This window comes from Manacus vitellinus, unplaced genomic scaffold (assembly GCF_001715985.3).
Source record: "Manacus vitellinus isolate BGI_N305 unplaced genomic scaffold, ASM171598v3 scaffold_43_pilon, whole genome shotgun sequence".
Classification (NCBI taxonomy): domain Eukaryota; kingdom Metazoa; phylum Chordata; class Aves; order Passeriformes; family Pipridae; genus Manacus; species Manacus vitellinus.
This window is the reverse complement of record NW_021940560.1, coordinates 427,048-443,634: the sequence shown is the minus strand read 5'-3', so window position 1 is coordinate 443,634 and position 16,587 is coordinate 427,048. Positions and strand designations below refer to the sequence as shown.

The 16,587-nt window shown below is 47.8% G+C and overlaps 1 protein-coding gene across 1 annotated transcript in view; it reads right to left on the bottom strand.

Moving 5' to 3' along the window:
* The window catches only part of ACVR1 (activin A receptor type 1), a 37,897-nt gene extending 32,880 nt beyond the window's left edge, over positions 1-5,017 (bottom strand). The window contains exon 1 of the mRNA XM_018078905.1: positions 4,997-5,017. The gene's annotated coding sequence lies outside the window, so the exon portion shown is untranslated. The remainder of the gene's footprint in view (positions 1-4,996) is intronic.
* Positions 5,018-16,587: the final 11,570 nt, after the last annotated feature.

Genomic DNA, 16,587 nt, shown 5'->3' with positions numbered 1-16,587 from the left:
CCTGCACAAACTGACGGGACATTTATCGCAACTCCAACCAGCAAACAGACAAGGGTTCAGATACCAGAGGGGCTGCAGCAGCTCGGCTCCTCTGTCCCTCAGATCAGGGAGTGTCAGCACTACTCACTCTTAGCTTTCCAGTATCAAGGCAAGTGAACTGAGCATTCTCACCAGAACCGCTCAGCACGGCCAGAAAGCCTGAGGCACACTGCACCACACGGGAAGGGACAGGCGTGGGGACAGGCCACTGACCAGGAACTGCTACTGCCTAGACCCAACAATGGAGAAAGGGAAAAAGAAAAGATTAAGGAGGAAATCAGCAGAACTGCAGCAATTATTTAAAAATAAACTGCTTATACATTTTAGAAATAAGTCTGATAGGAGGAACAGGTCTGAAAGAGACACAGGCCATGGTATATTTATGTATTTAATATAACATGGAAAATGGATAGACTATTATACATACAACCTATGGACTAGCCCAGAAAATTCCATTCCTGAGCACCACTGTATCCTAACAATTGTTTCAACTCTCTTACTTCAGAAGGGATTGAGCCTGGTCCCTTCAGTGGAAGGTACTAGCACATATGGCTTCAAGCTGCTCAGAAGAGGCTGAGAACTCAACACCCATGTTTCAGGATGGAGCACATTTGGGACACACCAGGAACAGAGCTCACAGCTTAGTCTCCTCCAGAAGAAATCCAGCACACAACATGCCCAAACTGCTCTGCAACTCTCAACAAACAGAGCTCATCGGGGGGATGAGCTTCTAAAACCCCACCAGTGCTCCAGGACAGAACCCCACCACTGGTGTTCCAGGACAGAACCCCAGTGTGGGTTAGAGCCACAGAGCCATCTGACCCCAAAAGCATGTTGGGCCAACAGCCCTTCCCCACAGCTCTGCAGCCCCCAAAGTCAGCTACCAAGGGCAAGCAGGACTCCAAGAGGTGTGTTGGGGGGAGGAGAAAAGGGGGTGAGAATGAACATTGAACTAAAACCTGGGGGTTTTGCACAGCCCAGTAGCCCCAGGGCTCCACAGGACATCAGTGCTCAGTGTCCCATCATGGCTCCAGCTGTCACTCCCACAGCTGGCACCAGGCACTGCCAGTCCAGAGCTGCTTCTCCAGGGACATGGCCCTGCTCCATTGGCTCTGCAGCAGCACTACACCATTAATGAAGGTTTTATCTCTCCCTCTTCCTGTCAGCGCAGACCCAGACAGGCTGACTCTGTCAACATTAAGAATGCTTATTTTTCCCCCATTCACTATCTCCAAGCCAAAACAACATCTGGAACTTCAGCTTGCTATACAAAGAGAGACAGATTAAAACTGGAAAAAGCTACACATCAGCTTCCCAAGCTTTACATGTTTCTGCTTTTATCCAAACTTCCCACATGTGCCTTCCAAAACAGCTCCACTGGGAGAAAAACCGAGTCCTTCGTACAGACTCCCAAACACAATGTAAGGCCCCTTCCTTATAAATATACTTCAAAATAACCTCGAAAAGGATTATCAGAAAAATAACACAAGCAAAACCGATAGGAAAGTGAGAATTTACCATCACTTCTTACACAAAAGAGAGGTGACATATCAGTGACCTAGAAAAGGAAATTAAACAAAGAATATTACTGGTGTGTGTTACTTGATAAACTAATGGAAAAAATCCTGGCGCCATTTCAGGCTACATAAAGGTCCCACTTTAACAGACAGCTGTCTCCAGTGTCATTTAAGTGTGCTTTTTGCTTAGATCATGGTCAATGAATCATGAAAATCAATACAGAAGGAAAACATAAAACCACGCTGCAGACAGGCTCAGCAGTGGAGCATGTACCAACTAGCACCAGCCTTGGCTGGAGAAAGACGTGCCAAATAAACACAGACTAGTTATTCCAACAACATTTATTTAACTCTTAGTAGTTAATTAACAGAAGTCATGACTACTGGTTATTTTCTAACCAGCCATCCCACTGCAGTTACGCACTCCCGGCTCACCACCAAAGCTCTCCCTCCTCTCCCCCGCGTGTGCCGCCTCTGCCCGGCACTCCCGGCCTCACCCACAGCTGGCCCGCAGCCCGGCACAGCTCCCACCCCGAGCACAGCTGGAGCTGGGTGATGGTGGCCCAGAGGTTCCCTGCCATGGCCAGCTCCGCTGTCCCGGAGCACCCACAGCCCAGGAGCTGCCCAGGCCTGCCTGGGTGCTGGGCCAGCCCTTCCCCAGGGACACGCTGCCGCCTGCTAAGCAATGACTGCTCTCCGAGCAGGAATTTCCATCCCACAGCCCCCCTGGACGAGCTATCCCAGTGCCAGTCCCGGGCTGCAGGAAGCCGCCGGGCTGCTGCCAATCGCAGTATTATTTTCAGCTGACAATCACGTAAAACCAATTTGAATGGCCAAAGCAGAATAAAGCGTATGTTTTCAGGAACAAACAAAACATGTCTCACGGGTTTCTGCATCTAGCAGCAGATTTTACCATAACACAGAGTGGAACCCAATTAAAATAGTTCTCGTTGAACGGAACAGGCCCGTGTTGGAGTGGAAGGAGAGAGAGCCAACCCCCACATTGTAGCAGTGCTTTGACAGTCTCATAGCAATGACCACCAGTTCAAACACACGGCGCATGCCAGCGCCAGGGAAGCAACAGCAGCATAAGCTCAAATGTTAATTTGCTGCTGAATACACACAAAAACCCTCTCCGCACCACTCAGAAATTACTCATGTTTTAGCAGATTTTTGCTTTGCACCCAGCTGTTGCCTGTTCCCAAGGCATCTACTCACGAATTAGCCATTTCCTCTCTGAAAAGCAGGATTAACTCACAGCAGCAGTGAGGCTGGGTCCCCCCAGCCCCTGTCCCTGCAGGTCCCCAGCCTGCCCCTCAGCAGCCGGGCACTCCAGAGGAAGCTGAGCACTGCCAGCAAACAAGCAGATCAGAGCTGAATAAATGAATCCTTTATCAATGCTTTTAAAACTTCATTTTTCTGTCAGTTGGCTGAAAAAACAGGAATTACTAAATCATCTCCAAAACTCCCAGAATTGACTGAATAATATGAACTCACTTGACAGTTTGAGCCAGTAAAAACCAAAGTCACCCCTACTGATGTGTGCAGCAGTCACTGCCCCGTGCCTGGGAACAGGCACCGCAGACATGGACAAGACTGCATTCCTTCGGACCAGAGCTCCAGGCTGAGCTGTCCCACTGGGTGGACTTCCTGCTTGTCCTGCTTGCCATTTTGGGACACTCCTCACGGTTTCCCAGAGCAAGGATAATCATGACTTGGGCTAGCAGAGTTTGAAACTAAACCAGTGAACCACTACCATGTGAACCTGGTTGCTGGTCAGGTTTGTTTCCCATGAAGAACCATTTATGCAGTCAAACAAAATCTGCCATGCCTAGGATTTCCCTGAATTCAAAGAGCACTGCAGCATTCCCTCAATACCATGCAGGAAACTGAAATGTAGCTACCTACATGGCACAAACCACTTAACCAAGTATTTTGATTCCTCCTCTTTTTATGTTCCCTTCCACTCGCTCCAAGTCCCTCAAAGCAATTATTTTCATACCATTCTCTGGAATCCCCCCTTTCCTTCACCTTCACATGTACCTTCCAGTCCAGGCACTCTCCTTCTGCCACCTTCTCTCCAGCTGTCTTCTGCACTAGAAGAATTTCTCATCTACTACATAGTAGATGATTTTCAAAAATTGTCACCTTTCTTTTTTTGGTCATTTTTTAAAAAATAGCTTTTATAACTAAATTCCATCTGGGGTCAACAGTTTGTTTGTTCCCTTGTTCCTGCTGGGTTCTGAGGGGCACAGCCAGGGTGCCAGTGAGCTGTGATCTCCAGCAGTGGCACCGAACATCCAACAACATGGTGTCTGGGGCTCGGTGAAGACAAGGGCTGCTGGACACTGGTTAACACTGGCCCACAGGTACAAACACACTGCTGCAAGAAACAACTACAGCGACAGACCTTTAGCTCAGAACTCTGATGAGATGACTTCCTGCCTGCAGCTGCTCAGAGGAACACCTATTTCTGGACCTGCAGCTGTACATTACCTCTCAGCTCTCCTCCAGCAGCAATAAACCCTTCATCTCCCTTCTGCACGCAGAAGTCTGTTCTCCTGGAGTCCTGCCCCTGTCTCACCTCCATACAACCAGAGGCAGGACAGTCTCCTATCAGCACCACAAGCCTCAAGCATAAGAGAGGTCTTGCCTGCAACTGGTGGGAACATGAATTCTGAACAAAGGCTCTGCTCCATGGTCTGTATTTGACTGTAACACGAAGGCTCTGCTCACCTGCCACCAGGTGGGGAGGAGGGGGCAGGAGATGTTTGAGCACTGTTGTCACCCCTGCAAAAGGCTGAGCTGTCACTGCACCATGACACGGGCACCAGCAGCACCAGCTCAGGGCAGACAAAGCAAGCCACGGAACAAACCCAAAAGCACCGAGTTCCCACAAGCAGGGCTGCAAAGAAATTAAACAGTTTCAAAAAAATTCTGTGGCAAACTTCCCAGGGGCAGAGTTGCCAAACTAGCAACTCTGGGGAGGGCTGGATGAGCCAGGGCTCTCTGCAGGTCTGCACGGCTCCCCAGGAAAAAGCAATCCCTGGCCACCCGAAAATCCAGCCAGGCTGCACAAGCTGCTCCCGGCAAGGAACGCCACACAAAATGATTTCAGCACTACATGGAGTACTTCATCCTTCCTACACGGCTCCAGTTCCCTGCACACAGCTGCAGGGGCTGTGTGATGCTGTGCTGCCATTAGAGAAGTTTTCTTAGTGAGGGTAAAGGTTTCTCTGGACCTTCCATGCTGCTTTAAGCCTTCACTCCATCTTCACCCCGTTTCTCCTGCCTCCTCCCTCAAACCCAAAGCCTTAATCTTGGGAAGGCACAAAATGACAGTGACATAATTTCAAAGCACTTCACAGCCCCAACCCTTCCCAGCTGAGGCTGGATAAATCCCCAGGATGAACACCCAGCAGCGGGTACACCACACTTGCCTTTTGCTGCAGTCGCTTCACTTGAGCAGGAACTCTGCACTCGGGATGGAAGTTTCACTGGACTAATACCAGGAAAAAAATAGCTACAGAAATGCAAAATAAACCCTACTGAGTAATTGTGTGAGCATAATGATTCAGAGACAAGCTAAGCAAAATTCAAGTTTTAAAACAAACAAACCAAAAAATCCCCCCACAAAGCCCCCAACCCACACATTTGGAATTTTAACTAGTTTTCTGAAATTTTCAAAACAGCATTTTACATCTCCACGGGTGGAATATTCATTTCAGGTTTTGCTGTGTATTTAAATGCTCACAAGCTGATCAAGGTGATTTAAATTAGAAAGTTGAGTACAATTTAAATAACTCATTTCATGCATGATTTTGTACTTATTTTTTGTTCTTTTTTAAGAAAGGTTTAATTACAGTTCAACACAAATGAACATATTAAGACTAACTTAATATAGGCTTTAAAGACCACTTCCTTCTCCGTCCCTCTACTCCAGCACCCAGGAACCCAGGTTTCCAGTTTTTTACAAAAAGCAATATTTTATTATTATTATTATTTACTTTTACAAATAGTATATTTCTGAGTTTATTTTTAATTGGAAAACAGGCCTACAGTGGCCTGATTGTGCTAATTACAGAAGAAAAATTATCAGAGCCTTCTGCCAGTAAAGCCCAAGGACACAGGACGTGTGGCTGTTGAACTGACCTGGCCAAAGCCAGCCAGGTGAGCTTGGCTGGGCAGCCTGGGTGGGAGGAGAAAAGACCACCCTGTTTCTCAGCTCTTGGATCAAGTGGAGTCAGGCTTTGCTGCTCTCAGGAGCCCCAGTAAACAGCCCCCACCATCCCACACCTGAAGTTTCAGGAAGACCTGAAACACTCTTTACAAATCTCTGCCGTGTCTCAGACCAGGAGGGAGTGTTCCATCACCTTTAAACTCTTCTCATTAAGCAGCTGGGGCGAGCCTTTAACAAACTTTATTTAGCATTTACTGGGGGGGTTTATAACAAGCAAACAAAAACACAAATTAAATTAAACCCAAAACAGTTCAGCCATTTAGGGTAATTTTAACTTTTATACTCCAGACGCACAACCGCAAAGGTGCCGCCTATTTCTGCAGGACCTCGGCCTGGCTCAGCCCTGCAAATCTCATTATTTCCTCAAATCCTTCCACAGAGGCCCAAGTTTTAGCTTGCTAATTTTTAACTCAATTCAGAGTAAAATCAAAGGCTAGTTTTTTATTTTGCACGTTTCACGTAGAAAATATTTGCCATGTTCATTTATTTTATTTAAGCATTTTAAATTACTTTAAAAGACAGCTTTTTCTGCGAGTATTTTTGTTTGCTTGCTTTGTAAGGAAGTGGCCTTTCAAGATCAGAGAATCAACAGAATCTCCCTTAAACATCATCAGATACTCAAATATTCCCTTGGTGCCTCGGGGAACCGATCACATACTGCATAGCAAACCCACCTTCATGCTAAGCTGTAACTCACAGCAGGCCAGAAAAGCCTATTTCCTTTGGCCTGGGTTTGCTTCTTGACACAGTAGCTACTGTGGTCTCTTGACCCATAATTATCACCCAAAAAGAAGATAACATATTAAGCACCTTTTTCCTTCAGCTGTTAGGACCACAGGTGCCTGCAGAGGGTCTGTGACCCTAAGAACAAGTTGGGTAAAACCTGTAAGCTGCACCATGCTGACAGCTAACACACTTACAGACACCTTTCATACAATTGTGATATGCCAGTGTTAAATCAGACATTTTTGGCTTGTCCAACATTAATTTTTTAATTAATATGCCATTATAAACTCAATTTCAGAAGAATCCCTCATTCCCATACAACCCAACACACCTGTGGAACTGAAACAAGATCAATCCTGTCAAAAAAAGCCTTAAGATTTTTGGAAGAACATTTCAGAACTTTGAGGAAAACCCCCACATTGGTATCCTTTCCCACTGCTTGCATACCAACCCCTCAGAGACTTCACTTACAGCCTACACATCACTGCTGTTTCAGCTTTGGGTTGGGTTTATTTCCCTTCGTGGTCACACTGGACAGTGTTCCAGAAAGAACCTTTTCTATGCACACTCACTTTCTGCTGCCTGAGCCCTCCTCCCCTGGGGGACCCCGCAGTCCCCCTGCAGAGGGTCCCTGCCAGTGCAGCCTAAGAAGGGAGGGCGAGGTCTCCAGCCCCCGTGCCCTGCAGCGCTGCCTTCACACCTCCCACCAAGGGAAGGCTGCTAAAAACCACAGTCCCCACCCTGAGAGACGTCACACGTGCCACTGGGAACTGCTCAGGTGAGACAATCCCGAGCCAAACATGCAATCCTCTGCCATCACATTTCTATTGACTTGCCAGCAAGGACCTTCCCCCGATGCCAGGGTACCACTGCAGACACAGACTGCCCAGCAAACCACCCCAAACCTCACCGAGGGCTTGCTGGCCTCTGCTTTGCTCACACTTGGAACACGAAGCGTGTGCAGAGGGAACAGCACCAATTAACAGCTGACAAGCAATAACTTACTCTGGTAGGGACACTTTGCCACATGCCTGGCCCTGTGCCACTGCCTCCTCTCACGGTGACACCCGAGTCCCACAAAGCCTCCCTGAGTGTCCCTCTTTCCCCAACCCCCCCAGTCACTTGTATCTGTAACGAGAGCCAAACTCCATCTCGGTTCCCAGAAGGCTCCTTTAGGAGCCCTGACAGCAGAGACCACCTTCACTCTCAGCACAGTGGTTCTTCACCCCCTAAACCGTGTGGCCCCAGTGCCACTTTCGGTTCACAGGCACCCGAATTCCTACCAGAAGGCAGGCAAAAGCCACGAGTGGTGCTCCTCCCCTCCGCAGAAGAACGAGGGCTTGTCAGTTTGTTTAGCTTGGTTTCCCTGTGGCACACACACCCCTGAAGAAGAGCACTTGCTTCTCTTTCCAGATTTCCATCACAGCCAGGAAAAATCATGAATCTCCCTCTGCAAGGAGGGCATCTGTTGATATTTTCACCCAGGTCTGAAAAGAACCATCAGGCACCAGGAGACAAACATCGCAGTCCTTCCAAAGCTTGAGGAAAGCAGTTTCCTTGAGGAGACAGCACAGGCACTCACTCCGGCCACACAAGGATGGACACTGCAGAGCAGGAACAGTGACCAGGGGACTCTGTGCAGAGGAACAGCAGCCTCTGAATTGCACCTACTTCACTTGAGAACAGCCTCAAAACACAAGCAAGCTCTCAAGATCCCTTTCTTCTGCATCCATCTGCCGCTGTGTTGCTGTGCTGTGGCTCTGTGAGCCCAGCCTTGCGGAACAACTTCCAGTTAATTCACCTACTCCATTTGCTTTAGTCCACTCCCCAGAGTTCCATATCCAGTAGATATTTATTTTAAAGCTAAGCCAAAACCATTCAAATGCTAACACTTCAGGGCCTTCAATACTCCTGGTTGCATAAAGGAGGGCCTCTCTTAGAATAAAAGAGCATCCACTTTGGGAACTAAACCAACATGACTATAATTGGGCTGCACGTCAAAGTTTCACAAATCCCCAGACTGGAAAAAAAGTAGGTTTTACTCCTTGCAGACCCTTTGTCATGGAAGGTGTAAAACTGCACTGCAGCCTTGGGAACAGCAATTCCTCACCAGAGACTCCAGGAACTGCGTAAGAAAACCAAGCTTCAAAAGCCAGTTGGGTGTTCTGGCTCCTCACTGCATGGCATTTTGGCCTTCCTAATGGAGAAACTAGAAAAAGTTCCCTCCAAATCCTGGATGCTCTTTCACATGAGAGTCCAATACCTGTTTTCTTTGAACGTCTAAACAACATCCAGGAACAAATTCCAAACAAAAAGATGAAGTTAAAGTCTTTTCCAGTCGTTAAAATACACCACTTTTGCACCAGGCATGGAAATACCGTATTTCTTTCAAACAGCCTTTTGATGGTGCTTAGGTTTTTACTTCCATCATTTAGGAACAGTCATATTGATTCACTCATTCTTCAAAATATGACATGTTGTAAGGAAGGTGCATGGAGGGAAGGGTCTAAATAGGTTCAGATTTTAGAACAGGTTTTGCAGACCTTGCCCAGGTTTGCTTCAGAGGTATGACATTAGTCTTACAAATGTGTAAAACGCATACAACCAAGATAGAAAAAACACCCTATTGTTTAGGCAAGCTGGGACATGTCACTCAGATTACTCTCTACTGGAGGCTGATGCAAACATGCCAGGTCCACAAACACACTGAAGTGTCTACGTGGCATTTCTGGCACATTTGTAAAGGCCTAATTGACAACGAACTAATGTGAGGTTAAGGGAGAGCAAAAGCCAAGCCAAAGAGTCGTTCAAGAATTTAAGAAGTGCACAGGCCTGACAGCAAAAGCCAAGGAAAGGCAGGATCCCTGAGAAGGGCCACGGAGGAAAGGCCAAGGCAGGCGCCGGCCACGTCCCAGCTGCGCCTTCGCGAGCGACACGGGGACCGGGGAGGCGACACGGCCCACGCGCTGCACGGTCTGCAGGCTGCTACAGGAGCTCTGTCTGCCACCCCAGCCACTTGAAATAACTTGAATGTTTCTTTCTGGACACAGACGGGTTCAAATTATGCAAAGAAGCTGGAGGAAAGCCAACACTCCAATGATTTAACCTTCATCCTAACCACAAAGACGTACCTCTGCTCTCCCAGACGGGCGTCTGTGAGCTGGGCTGGGCACAAAGGGCTGCCCAGCCGAGCAACAAGGTTCTGCCTGAGAGAGGAACTCGACATCAAAGACAGACCCTGTGCTACCCCTGCAGGGAGGACAGCTCCCAAACCAAGAGAAGCAGAGACGGTCCCAGACCACATTTACACGTAGTCACCCCGAGAGGGAAAATGGGTGGAGTAAAAAGATGCTTGCGTGGCATTTTTCATCATCGTTTCATTTAGACCCAGGATGGACACAGGTTTTGCAACTCAATCCAAAAATAAAGGTCAAGTGGAATAAAAATTACTTAGATCAATGCTCAATACATAAGAATAAATGTCTGGAAAATAATTTCCTGAGTTTTCAAAATATTTGCTTTATTTTTCTATTGTAATCAAAATCGCCAAGAGTACACACATCCCTCCTCTGTTTTGTTGTGTTTTTTTTAATTCACAAGTGTCAGTACTTTTTCATGAGTTAAGAGTACATCTAAAATACTTTTTCTTATCATTTGAGCCAGTATTTAAAAACCAAATTGAAAATAGCCTTTTTTTAAAAAGGTGCAACTTGTTGTAATTCCACTCCTAGGAGATATGAATTAGCTAATTTAATACTCAGACTAGTGCACTACAAGCTACACAAGTTTTCATTCTGACAATGGAAAATAAGGAGTAGCACACAGTATAGTACTTCAAGATTGACTGCCACATGAACTCCATTGCCAAATCCTCCTCCAGCCTGGGAATTGCCCAGCCCATGCCATCAAAGGTGATGTTTTAGCAGGCAGTTGCAGCAGGCAGCTACTCTCCAGCAGCAGGAAAGGATTTAATGGATTAAAAAACCCAAAAGATATCACTCCTTATGAAGTCAAGAAGAGTTTCAATGTGCAGCACGGATGTGACTTTTACCAATAACCAACCTGCAAGGCATCACCTATCTTTTCTCTAACATAAGAGTATTTTAATGTAACATGATACAATTAATATTCTCTTAAACCAAACCATTATCTTTTGATTTTGTTTTCCCTTCTAAGATTCAGACTTAAAATGACTTAATTGTTGCAGTCCACCCACACAAACACAAGAGACAAGTTTATTGCAGTGGAGAGCCCTAAATAGCACAGTCTGGTTTAGGCTGACTAATACAAACACGCATTTTGTTTAATTTTACATTTGTTCCTAGGGAGATTTCGCTCTCATCTCTTCTGCCTCCCATTCCACACCACCTGACAATGCAGGACATCACCACTCCTGAGGGATGAGTAACGTGGGGCAGCTCTGGCACCGTGCAGCAGCTTGGGGGACAGGCTGGCCACTGCTGGCCACCAGCTCAGGGGACAGACTGGCCATTGTCCTGCAGAGAAGGGAGGGCAGGCAGGTGTGTGGGACTTCCAAAAACCTGTGTCTGAGCACACAGTGAGGCCACAGCCAAGGCCAAGAGCAAGCTGGCAGCAAGGAAACCTGCAGGAACTCTCCCTGGGGAGCAGAGCACAGCAGGTCCACTCTGGCACAGACAAACCAGGCCAAGGTACCCTAAAAACCCAGACTCAGTACTCCTACAATGAACTCGAGCAAGGCAACAGTTTTCACAAACACACCGAGGCAGCACAGTATGCTCTGCGTCTGCCCAGCCACTCGTACCCTCGCAGATCCCTCCTTAGCACCGGCACAAGAAAACAAACCGGGAATTAACCTGGGTTAGAACTAACCTGGCAAAGACAGACTAAGTTTTAACCAAATTAACACTTTATCCAGTGCACCACATGGTCAGAGATGCCTGAACAGGGGAAAGAACAGCACACGGAGAGGGAGAAGCAGGACTACTTACTCCCCTGGCATTAGTAGCCAGGAAAAAGGTTTGCGCAACCACAGCCCCAACCGCCTCAAACCGCTGCGCCAGGAACCCCAGGCCATTCGAGGGGAGGGTTGGAGGGGCCTGCTGAGGCACACAGACTCCTGAAAGCAGGGATCAGCAGCTTCCAGGACTTCAAAGGGAAGCCACTTCTAGCCTGCGAGCTATCCGCCCAGCCAAAGGCGGCTGGCAGGGCTGCCAGCCCGCTCCTGCTGTCACCGGATCCCTGCCAGGCAAACAGCAGACCTGCAATTAGAAGAGGTGTTTGTTGGCCTCTCTTCTGCAGCTCATTAGCAGAGGTAAGGCTTGCAGTCAGAACAAGAAAGGCCCGACCTCCAGTGAGCACAACTCGCTACAACTGCTCTCTGTAAGACCAGGAACGAGCCCTCCTACCAGTTTCCACTCAACTGAGGGTCATCTGTGGCTTCAGCGTGCCAGGAAGGAATGTTCCAGGGGCTCAGGACAGATGGTTAAGGGTTGCAGCATCACCTCTTCTGTAGAAAGGCCCAGATAACAGCCCTTGGTGTTCCCCCTCACCATCTCCTACCTCCATCTCTGGTCATTTCAGACATGGCAAATGATTCCAAAGTCTGCCTTGGACAATCACTGAACTGGAGGTCTTCTGTTTTAATAAGCTTTTCTTAACCAAGCTGGAGCCTTCCTTTTCCTAAAGCAGAGTGGAGTTACTCTACAGCAAGCTCCAGGCACTTCCCGATGCATCTTCACAGAAGCACCATGAGCAGGGAACAGTGACTTCATCTGAGCCTGCCAGGAAGGGAGATCCACTGACAACAGGACTTCTGGGGGCAAGCAACTGCTGAGCTGCCTCTGCACGCCAACAGGAGCAACAAACACCGCCACACACACCTCACTCAGCAATAACCTGACCCCAAGAGAGGCCAGGAGCAGACGCTTAGGAAGAAGCATGAGGACACAGCATGCAAAGGTCGTTCTCCCATCCTCCTCTGCCCCTGACCCCATACTTCCCAGATGGAGATAAATTCCCAAGCCTGCATCTGAACTACTGCATTTACTGGCTCCCTACAGGCCTACCATGAGATCCAATTATTTCTTAAAAGAAGAATAAGAGTCCTGAATGTCCCACTACAATCAGTATATGGCTTAAACAGGCAGAAACTGTAAGTTTCAATTTTACAGCTACCGATTACTGACTACCCACGGTATAACCCCTTCCTTACATCATAAGAAATTATGTAAGATCATCGCTTCCCATTTACTCACATGTCAATTGTGACTTGACGAACTCTACAGTATTTCCTTTCAGGCACTTCTCCCCTTAGCAGGAGTCAGTTACTTACACCCACTGCATCCACACCACCTCACACAGCCTCGCAGAACAAGGCTGAGCCAACTGCACGTAAAACTAAAACAGGTCCCAGGTGTGAAGAAACTGTGGAGCTGAAGGACAATGACGATCCCAATCGATCAGGGACTTAACTGAATTCCAGCACTTGAGATAAGGGGCCTTGATCTGGGGGCTTCTCAGGTGTTCCGGAGCTGATGGCACACCAATCTGCAGGCACAAGGAATGCAGAGCACGTTCTGCCCAGAGCTGGGCAGTCTCGTGTCCAAGAGGCTCTGGCCCCCAGCACACTGCCTGGCACAGCAGGGTGGGACAGGCACGGCCAGCGCTGGGACAGCCAGCAAGGCAAGGCACCCACAGCATGAAAAGGCAGAGCACATCAAAGGAACCCTGCCAAAGAGGACCTACCCTACCTGGCAGACTGTGATGCAGCACCTGATGGTGACTATTCAGCTCAGATGAATCACGAGGTCAGCTCTGGCCTGGCGGGGGAACACGCGAGCTGCCAGCAGAGCCCCGGCCCCTCCACGCTGCAGCGCTGCTCCCTTCCACAGGCAGGAATAGTGCCTACTTATTTCACTAGGAATGCAGGCACACTCCTCACGTTCCTTCCAGCAAACAGCATCCCACGGAGTCCAATGCTACTTTATAACCACAGTGCCTTCTCTGTGGATCTTGTCGTGAGAGAACTTTGAGAGCATGTTCTGAACACCAGCAAGGTACAGATGCAAATCCCTCTGAAACTGGAACCTGTGAGCACTGACTGTACACACACAATTCCACAACAGCACATGTTAACCTCACCTGAGGGTGGGTCACGTGCATGCTCATGTTCCAGTGTAACACGGAGAACTACTTCACTACAACCACTTACTGCTATTTGTCTGGACTTCTATGCCTTTGAAAGCATTACTCTAAAATTGTGTTTTGGCTGCAAACATAGTGGGGAAAAAAAGGAATTTCTTGAAAGCATTTCCATGGAATTCCACACATTTCACAGTCAACAACGTTTTATAAATTCATGATCCCAAAATACTTCATAAACCCATGCGAAGTCAGCTTTCCAACACTGCTAGGAAACATCATTATTCCTCACTTTACAGATATGTACAGGTAGGTACAGCATATAAATATCTTATGCCCTCAACACGTGGCCACAGAACCTACGGCAGCAGAGTTCAAAAGGTGAGCTTTTTGACAGTGTCATTTACCTCTGTAACTAAGGTGCTCTTAAACTGTCTCAGTCTTGACTACCCTCAGGTCCTAAAGCAACTAATCCACCCCCTAACACGCCCTGGTCAAGGCCAGCCTGCCACCCCCCCATGACACGGTGAATCCTCATCCACAGAGGCACTCAGAAATCACCGCGTTCAGCACCACCACTGCAACCTGCTGTAGCTCCACAGCTGCACAGGTGAGTGAGGCAGGTTTATAACCTGTTTATACACAGAATCAGATATCAAGATGCCCATTTGAGAGTTCCAATACCAAGACTGTAAATGAATTCAAGCAGCCTTTTTTTTGGCAGGGACAAGGGGGCTGAACGGGTGCCTAATTATTTTACAACGGCTGTCCCTAGATCCTATTTTAGCATCAGGCTTTCATTAAATTTAAGCATGACTTCAGAGTACCAGCTGGCTGGAAAAAACAAAAACCACAAACACAACCCACCCACAACACCCCACTGGTGTTCTTTCCCCCGCCCATGTTCTCTTCCTACCCTCTCTGAGGGCTTGGAAGACAAGTTCCATTTGGAGAGCCGGCCTCAAAAGCAGATAAGTTCTGCAGGAAATGGCTATATTTAGCCCTCCCCTTTCACCTCGGTTCCTCCACACACTCACATTCTCCTGAGGAAGGACCCTTCTACTCTTGTGTTAGAGGTGAGCTTTAGCAGGTTGCCTCAGCAGAACAAATGCAACCAACTTCATATGTGCTAAGAGCGTAAACAATCACTAGAATATCAAATATCCATCTACTAAGGCATAAAACAGAATTCTCATGTCTCAAAGTGTGTTGAATTGTGAGCTCCAGGAACACAATATGGCCAAAGCCCCTTTATGAGTGATGCCCATGGAGGGTGAGGCTGAACTTCTGCACACACCGTTTGGGTCTTCACCAATTCTTTTGTCAGTAACTAAGGCAGCCATCCTATTCTCTGCAGAGCATAAACATGAGGTGACAACCTCAACAGCTCTGCAACCAAAATATTTTCAGTTTCCTAATGTAAGTATCAAAATAAGTCATGAAAAAAACAGCAACAGTTCCTGGGCAGTGGAACTTAATGAGACTGTCAGCAACACCTCTGGAAGCATCATCAGCACCAGGCCAGTAGGATTTCCCTTTCTCAGCTTGAAACTTTGAGATATGTAATAAGCCTTAAAACTAAAAATATATAACACAGTTTTATTCTGGCCTAACTACAATTCAGGCCTGTAAGAGCTGATTATTTACAAACTGAGATGGTTGAGGGGTGATCTATCTCACAGCAACAGACCTAAAAGTTTGTCTCGAAATGGAGACAGACGGAAACACATCTGTCACTCAGCATGGAGACAAACAGGCAGAGATTTACAGTCAGGAATGACTCCCAGTCCTGGGCCACTAGGCAAGGAGCACATCCTCACCCCCCCAACCAGAGGAATGCAGGTCTTATCCCAGCAAACAATTCCTGAGAGAAAGCAAACCTCTCAAAACACTGCACACACTTAACACCTCCTGGGGGGAGCGCAGTGCACACAGGAACTTTTTGTTTCCTTAAAACAGATCTGTAACACCTCCTCCAGAAAAAAAAAAAAGTTTCAGCCATCAAAGGCCCCGAGCCCTGCACTTGAGAGCTCTCCACAGCCAGGACTGCAGCTTTCCCATTTCAATTGCAAGGCACCCCAGCACTGTTCAAACAGCTCTAGCCCTTCAAGGACAGAGCTCGGAGAGTATTTGCAAAGTGCCTGCTGCATTCCAGGTCACAACCGTCCCTCTGAAGATGAGTATAAGGATCACAGCAAAGATCGGATTACAGGAAACAAAAGAAAAGTGAAGGTTAAAAATAGACTTGTCATTGCCCACAGCAAACTGCTACAGCCACAGAGTTTCTTAAACGAGAGGCTGAGATTAATTCAATGCAGACCATAAAAACACGTGAGATTTGGGACAAGAACCTGTTCTCTTTTCAAAGCTCAATGTATTGTTCCTAAAAAGTGTTTTTGTACAGAAGTGCCAGTTCTAAAGCTCAGTCCTGAACCTGAAAGCTCCCACCAGTAACACTGTCCTGAGGCACTGGTGGCTCCAGCACACCTACATAAACCCCAACTATTTCAGAACCTGCTGAAGGTGAATTTCTCTCTCAATTTTTGGAAAACAAAGTGGTTTAAACCCAGCTTACTGTAAAAGTACTGCTGGAAAGAGGTTATTTTTATGCATTTTTCTGGATTAACAGAGTTGGAAAGACTGCCCAGGCAGCTTTCCCTACTATACTCATGCCCAGATTTCACAGGCCAGCATGTGAAGCCTCCAGGTTAACACACAGACCCGACCCGAGCCTGCTCCAGGACCGCTCTCCCGCTCCAGCCCGAGCCCTGGCAGCAGCCAGGCACATCCCCTTGCCCGCCCTTCCCCCCGGAGCCCAGGGCGAGCTGGCTGTGGGTAACCGGGGGCTCAGCCCCCGCTGCCTCTGTGCGCCAGCAGGTTTGGCAGGGGAGAAGCGCCTTTAGCAGATGAATTGGCACAGAGACTTTGGCCCGTCCCTTCCCC